Source organism: Pseudorasbora parva, chromosome 1, assembly GCF_024679245.1.
Source record: "Pseudorasbora parva isolate DD20220531a chromosome 1, ASM2467924v1, whole genome shotgun sequence".
Classification (NCBI taxonomy): Eukaryota; Metazoa; Chordata; class Actinopteri; order Cypriniformes; family Gobionidae; genus Pseudorasbora; species Pseudorasbora parva.
Genome location: NC_090172.1, coordinates 8582733 through 8590370, shown reverse-complemented (window position 1 = coordinate 8590370; position 7638 = coordinate 8582733). Strand labels below are relative to the sequence as shown.

At 34.6% G+C, this 7638-nt stretch overlaps 1 protein-coding gene across 1 annotated transcript in view; it reads left to right on the top strand.

Moving 5' to 3' along the window:
• Nucleotides 1-267: 267 nt before the first annotated feature.
• zfhx3b (zinc finger homeobox 3b) overlaps nucleotides 268-7638 on the top strand; it is a 271800-nt gene continuing 264429 nt past the window's right edge. Inside the window, exon 1 of the mRNA XM_067416496.1 lies at nucleotides 268-340. The gene's annotated coding sequence lies outside the window, so the exon portion shown is untranslated. The remainder of the gene's footprint in view (nucleotides 341-7638) is intronic.

Here is a 7638-nt window from a genome sequence, read left to right as displayed (position 1 = left end):
GTGTTCGTATGTTCGTTGTGCTCTGAAAAAAAAAAAAAAAAAAAAAACAATTCCCAGGGCTGTATGCTTTTTAAATTTCGTTGTTGTGCACTACGGCCTCTGCTCTCGGTTACGTTCTTCATGAAGTAGTAGGCGCGCGCGCGCGACCAATATTGTTTTGCACGTTATATCTGCGGGTTGTTTTGAACGAGCTGTAAAATGGGGACATTTCCGAGTACACCTCCAGTCGGGGACAGAACACCAAATACCGGGACTGTCGTCGGAAAACGGGGACGTCTGGTTACCCTGGAATTATGTTCAAAGTTAAACATACGGAAGTTCAGATGCCTGTGACCCTCACGTGAGTAGGCTACGTTAGCCTATCTATTTTCATCATATTGCGAGACCCTCGCAAATGACATCACTGAAACTTTCCAATATCGTTAACTTTATTCTCCTTCGCATCTAACTTATTGGTTTTTTAAAATGTAACGCAGTTTACAAACTTAACGGGTCATAAAACAGTTGTTCGCCTATCATACCACAGTTTTGAAGCAACTTTATGCAAGTGTAGTTGTCACGCGACAAGCATTATTACCAGAGAATCTATTTTTGCATAGGCATAGCACTGGAAGGGAAGGGCAAATGCACATTTATTAAAAAAGAAAAGAAAATAAGTTTGTACATCTGCAAAATCAGTTACAAAGTTATGAAGGCATATTGTGTGTATGGTAGGCATACGGTATACTGTACATCAGGTGTTAGAATTCATTATCATGACTGTCAGTTATATTTTGATTAGGTACATATAGCAGCAACCTTCTGTACGTTATTTTACTAGATTTAGGATTTAAAAAATACAGTGTATACAAGTAGGCCTAATAGTAAAAAATAGAAAACCATTAAATACGACATCATTGCTTTAAACAAAATCATCAAAAACATAAAACTGGCATAATAAACAACCACACAGCATAAGAAAGTATTTTCCCCCCAAAGTGTACTCAAAGGATAATGCAAATGGCTTCCCCTCCTGTAATTCACCAGTGTATAAATGTTGTCATTTTGTCACATAAAAAGATTGTTAACATCAAAAAGTGCTCCAGCAATATGTTGTCTTTTGTGTCTGAACGCATCAATCACCCTTATGACACACACTGTACACAAAATTGCAGGCTGCGACTAGTCTGTCTATATTTGCAGATGTCAACAATTGTTTACCAAGAATGTTTTTCAGTAAATCAACAAAAATTAGGTGACTGTAAAAAAACAGTAGTGAAAAGCCTCAAACCTCATCTTCCTCCTCAATACATTTTATCTTTCTCAAAACAAAAAAAAAAGAAGCATATTGGTTTCTTACAGTAATACTTGCTGTAAGGGAATAGGCTGCATCCTTTATGTTTGCGGTAATGTTGCAGAGGCTTTGGGATTTTGTCACTGATCAAAGTACTACTCCTCCTGTACGTTAATAAAGGCTTTTTTGTGTGAGCTTGATTAGCTGTAATGTGCCTGTCTGCTTGTCCATGTCTGACATGATCTTCAGATGTACAAGGCAAGAGGGGGGTGCAGAGAGTGTTGTATTTCAACATTGCTGCCTTTTAAGGGCGCTGGGGCTAGATTTGTATTGATTTGAATTTGATAATGATTCTATTTGCTCTATTAAATTTGTATATATTCAAGGGCTCAGTTACACCCAGCTAGAGGAAAAAAAGGACAAGAAGAAAAACAAATTAGTGTGTGAGGGTGGATTAAGTTGCATGTAATCTTAGAGGAGGGCCATTGGTTAGCATTATAGGAAGTGTCCGTTAAGTTACTAAGAACCAGACACAAAGGCTCGGTGGAAGTGTGTGCGCTGTGGCTATTATTGCGTGTGTGACCACATGGATTTCAGTAAGCCTTTTTTATTTGTCCTTGTCACACCTATTTCCACGCTCATTTGTGCGAGTTCCAGCATATTTACACACTTGTAGTCGAGGGTCTGGTTGTGTCAGAAGGCCAGTGGGTCACCTGTTATGAACAGACTTTGCACTTGTCTGTACCTCATTCATGGTAGTCAGCGGGCCTGCCAATACCTGTCCACCTCCGTCAGCTATATACGCAGAGGTCATTATCAGGCTGTGACACAGACCTCTGGGATTGAGCAGTAACGCTGGCCGACCCCTGGCCGCTCGGGTCAATGGTCCTCGGGCTGGTACAAACGGCTGTCCTCTCTCACAATCTTCGACATATGTCAGCAGCCTCTCACGTTTGAACGTGCCTCACGCAAATGACAGATTATCACCAGAGGACAGTGTGAAGATTCCCACTAGTGAAGTTCCACACTTTTTTGGGCTGTAATATTGGGTTTTATTCTCTCTCCCTCAGCTCAGTCGCTCTATCTTTTTTGTCTTTTCTCATAAGAGTAACTGTATATATGAGCAAATATATTTCATCTGAAATAAATAAGCTTTACATTGATGTATGGTTAGTTTGGACAATATTTGGCCGAGAGACAACTATTTGAAAATCTAGAATCTGAGGGTGCAAAAAAATCTAAATATTGAGAAAATCGCCTTGTTAAAGTTGTCCAAATGAAGTCCTTAGGAATGCATATTACTACTAATAATTCATTTTTTATATGGATATGTTAACAGTAGGAAATCTACAAAATATCTTCATGAAACATCTTTTCTTAATAGCCTAATGATTTTGGGCATAAAATAAAAATATTTAATTTTGACCCACACAAAATTTATTGTTGGCTATAGCCACAAATGTGCGGCTAATGACTGGATTTGTGGTACACACACACACACACACACACACACACACACACACACACACACACACACACACACACACACACACACACACACACACACACACACACACACACACACACACACACACACACACACACACACACACACACACACACACACACACACACACACACACACACACACACACACACACACACACACACACACACACACACACACACACACACACACACACACACACACACAGAGAGAGAGAGAGAGAGAGAGAGAGATATGTTTCATATGTTATGAGATATGTTACCCTGTTGTACTATATATATATATATATATATATATATATATATATATATATATATATATATATATATATATATAAATAAATAAATTTGGACACTTTACTGAATTTGTTTTAATGATCATAAAGGCTTGATCCACATATGTCACATATTTTGGTAGACAATTATTAATTGTATTGAATTTTTTTATTTTATTTTTGTTACAAATCTATTTGAATTTTTTTTCATGGCGTAGTAAACAAAGAGTCCAGCATAGATTAAAACATGTTTTTTTAAAATATACATTAAATTATTTAATGTATATTTTAAAAAACATGTTTTAATCTATGCTTTAATTTAAATATAATCTTTGTATTACTTTTTTGTTTCATGATTTAGAAAAAGTTTGTTTCTTTCCCCCTCAGTGTTGGTCACACCACATGACTTGGCGGTCAGAAGCAGTTTTGTTCAAATGTTTTTCTAATAAATGATAGTTAAAGCATCATGCCAAACTATTTGTTTAAGAACGCTGACAGAAAGAATAATACGAAATAAGAAAGTATTGAAAATATTTTCATTCTGGAATTGCTTGCAAATTTCAAAGAACAATTAATGGAGTAAAACATTGAATTGAACTTAACATTTTGAAGTACAAAGACTGAAAGAGTATTCTCTTATACAAAAAAGTCTCCAACAGTTAATTTACAACTTCAAAAACTTCATTCTTTTAAGGAGGTTTAGCCATGCTCAGATTGTGCAGAGCTGCAATAGACTTTAATGAAGCTAAAATATAAAAGCTTTGTTTGAACAATTGTATAGTTCAGATAATCCCATATTTCATTGTCATTTTATCGTTTTCGCAGTTATATTATTTTCAACATTTTAGAATAATAGTAATAATGAGTAGATGTGTCTAAACCTTTAACTGCTTCTGTTTAAAAAACTTTTAACATTTTGTATTTCACACCCGCAAAGAAAATATAGCCTAATCCATGAATAATTGATTAGCTGTGTGATTGCATGTGTTTAGTGTCCTTTTTCTGTGGTGGAAGAGAGAGCTCAGGGGGCTGTTTAGTGTAATAGGATGCTGATATTTTAATTCTGATCTGTGAGAAGAATGGCACGTATTTGTGTCACTTCCACTTCTCGAGAATGTTTGACCACACCACTCAAATCGCTCTAATTAAGCATGGTGGCCCAAGGTTAAGCTGGCTTTAATTGCCTGTCATTTCGATAAACATAGAATTCATTTGTCTCACGTTCCAGTTTGAGAAACAAGTTATTTGCAGTGTTATGTGTGATTGTGTATGACTTAGAAATCAAATTGGATTGATGCTGTTTGTGCGTGTATGTGTGTGTGTGAGGGTGATCATGCATGTCATAATGAACTCTTGAACCCGTGACCCAGACGGAAAAGCCTGAAGTGTGTGAATTGCAGTCGAAAACAGCAGCTAATGACTTAAATGCTCTAAATAGTGCACAACACTTATCACATGGATAATAGTATCTACCATCTCTCTTAGGGTTGATGACTCTGAATCTGTCATATATATATCCTGTTGTTGCATGAATATATTACAGAGCCCCTAAAGGGACATGGCAAAAAATAAAATAAAAAATGAGATGGCAGGAAAACATTTTTGTGGCATTTATGGCAAGCTGTTTTGACTTTTATTCATTCTTGAAATCAGGATTTCGATTTCTAGTAACAATTGATATCAGATATTACAATATTAAATATTACAATTCCACTATAGAAATGTTAATTCTTGATATCAACAACAATGACTTCTTCGCTCTATTCTATATAATTCTTACTTAATATCTGTATTTAATTTAATGTAACCATATAGGCTGCCATTCAGATTCAGTTGTGGATTTAGATTCAGTGTTTTCTTACTAGTTGAAATTCCAATTTCACATATGAGAAATACTTATAAATACATTCTTACTAGTAAAAAAATATTTTGATATCAATAATTACATGGTTACTTGCAAAAATAAAATGTATTTTATCAAGAACTCAATTTCACTAGTTGAAATGTTAATTCTCGATATCTGTAAATGTATTTCAACTATGGCAAGCTGTTTTGACTTCTATTCATTCACAGGATTTGATTTCTTGATATTCAACAATACAATTTTCACTAGGGATGTTCCGATCGATCGGCCGGAGATTGGTATTGGCCGATAGTCATATTTTATGACTGGATCGGTACTCACTAAACTTGGCCGATCTCACAAATGATGTCAGCATGTGAGGACGTATATTACGCGTGGGGTGGTTGCAAATATTCAAACGAGAGCTTTGAAGGCCAAAGTGGAGAAGGCTTGGAGAGATAGGCTACTTGTGCTGACAGACAGATAGCCTAACGTACTTGCGCTGTTTAATGTGTTTGAAAAGATGTTTTCCTTAGTGCATAACTTACATTTCACAGATATATTCTCCATCTGTAAATGTTAGAAAGTCATGTAAATATGTCCATTTTGCTCTCTGGAGAGGACAAGCCTTCTGTCATTTAATCTCCGCTAAACTTCAGGCTTCCGTCAATGAGCGCCGCCACGTGCATACGCGGCAAACAGATGAAGCGCAATAAAATAGCAACACCATAATTCTTAAATATACATATTTAATATTTGTTGTTGGTCAAAAAATGTGCCATATGTATTTTTTTATGAAAGTGACTATTATAATTTGATAATAAAATATCGGCAAATATGATTTTGTATTAATTGTAATTTTTTTTAGTTTAGAGAATTTAAAAACAAAATTATTATTAATATATGACAAAATTACATTCACTGTATTTGTTTATAGCCTTCAAAATAAACATAGTTTTTTTTAAGAACATCATTGGGCAGGATGTGGAATAAAATTATTATTAAAATAAATACTGAATTTTTTATTTAAATAGAAAAAAATGTACAAAATACCGGGATATATACAGTGTGTCGCCATTCAACCAAAAAATACAGATATATGATTTGTTTTTGCCCTTACGCCCAGTCCAATTAAGTATCCTGATCCAATCCCATTTTAAAGGCATGCTGAAATGTTCACAGTCTGTATAATTAATAATTTTTGTGATTTATTTAGTACCGTGTTAAAACAATAGTTATATTACATTACATAATTACTAGAGGTCGACCGATTCATCAGATTTGCCGATTAATCGGCACCGATAGCTGATTGGTGGAACAATCGTTATCGTCAAAAATCGATTCCGATAGTTTTTCCGGTTTGCGTCTATTGCAGGAGCGGCTGAGAAGGGTGCTGTCATTACACAGTAGCCTACGAGAGCTCTGAGAAGGGTCTGCTGGCATTATATAGCGCGAGAGCGGCCTCTAGAGGCCAAATAAAAAACTATCAGTGTTAACATTAAGACGTTAATGTAAACATTAACACCGTTTCCCTTTCGCTGTTTTAAACGCGCATCAGATGTGTCAGTGCGCTCTGTGCAGCGTTCGGTGAAGCGCGCAGCATCTCGTCTTCACAAGAATTTTTTTTTTGGTGACTAGATGCTTTAGCAGTGAAAGAACAGCAGTATGTATGTACTTTACTTTGTTGTCGAGGCTGAGAGGATGCTAACATTAGCAGTAACATTTACCTCAAGCAGTTAAAGCGATGTAACAAATAGTAATATAAGAAACCAGACTGTATGGTCATGCATCCGACAGAAATATAAACACATCAGAAACGCATTCGATTTCAATGCATGTTTTATTTTGATCAGTAAACCGTCAAGTGTTCTAAAAAAGCGAACTGTTTGGATTTATATGAAATAACACTTAATATAATACAATAATCCATTATAATACTTTATATCCAATATTACATTTGTAACATTAAGTAAGGTTAATAAATGCTGTAGAAGTATTATTCATTGATAGTTTTATCTGTTAACCTTTTTTGTGCACTATGAACTAACATGAATGATTAAGATACAATTGTATTGCTCAATTATTACACGGTGTAAAATGTATATTGCATATCATTCATGTAAGCTAGCTAAAAAAGCTAATAAATCCTGGTTAAAAATGGGATTGGCAGTCTGTTACCTGACATTCACTTACATGTTTCTAAGTTATAGCTAAAGAAACATTTATTTGTAATATTTTAATGTTTAAGTTATTTTATGTAGATTTTTTTCTGTTAGAACTTGTAATTTTAATATATTCATATTTAAATATGCAATTTAGAACATTTTCATGGTTTAGTACTGTTTTTTTATTTCTTGTAATAAAGTTCAGCACTGTTTTGTGTGTTTTTTATTTGTTATTATTATTATTATTATTATTATTATTATTATTATTATTATTTTAATCTAGTATCTTTTCAAAAACGTTTGGTCGATTAATCAATTATCGGCAAGTGTGGTCCAACCAACTATCGGTATCGGTAAAATCCACTATCGTTCGACCTCTAATAATTACCATAAAAAATCTAACAAAAATATATAATAAAGGCAACATCTATAGTCTTTTTTTTTATCTGGAAAAAGGAAACACATCAGAGAGATTACAAATCAGTGAGGCGTTGGAATTTGTATTGGCATCAGCCGATCACCATGAATCTTGAAATCGGCACTCAGTATCGGCTGCAAAAAGTCCTTATTGGAGCA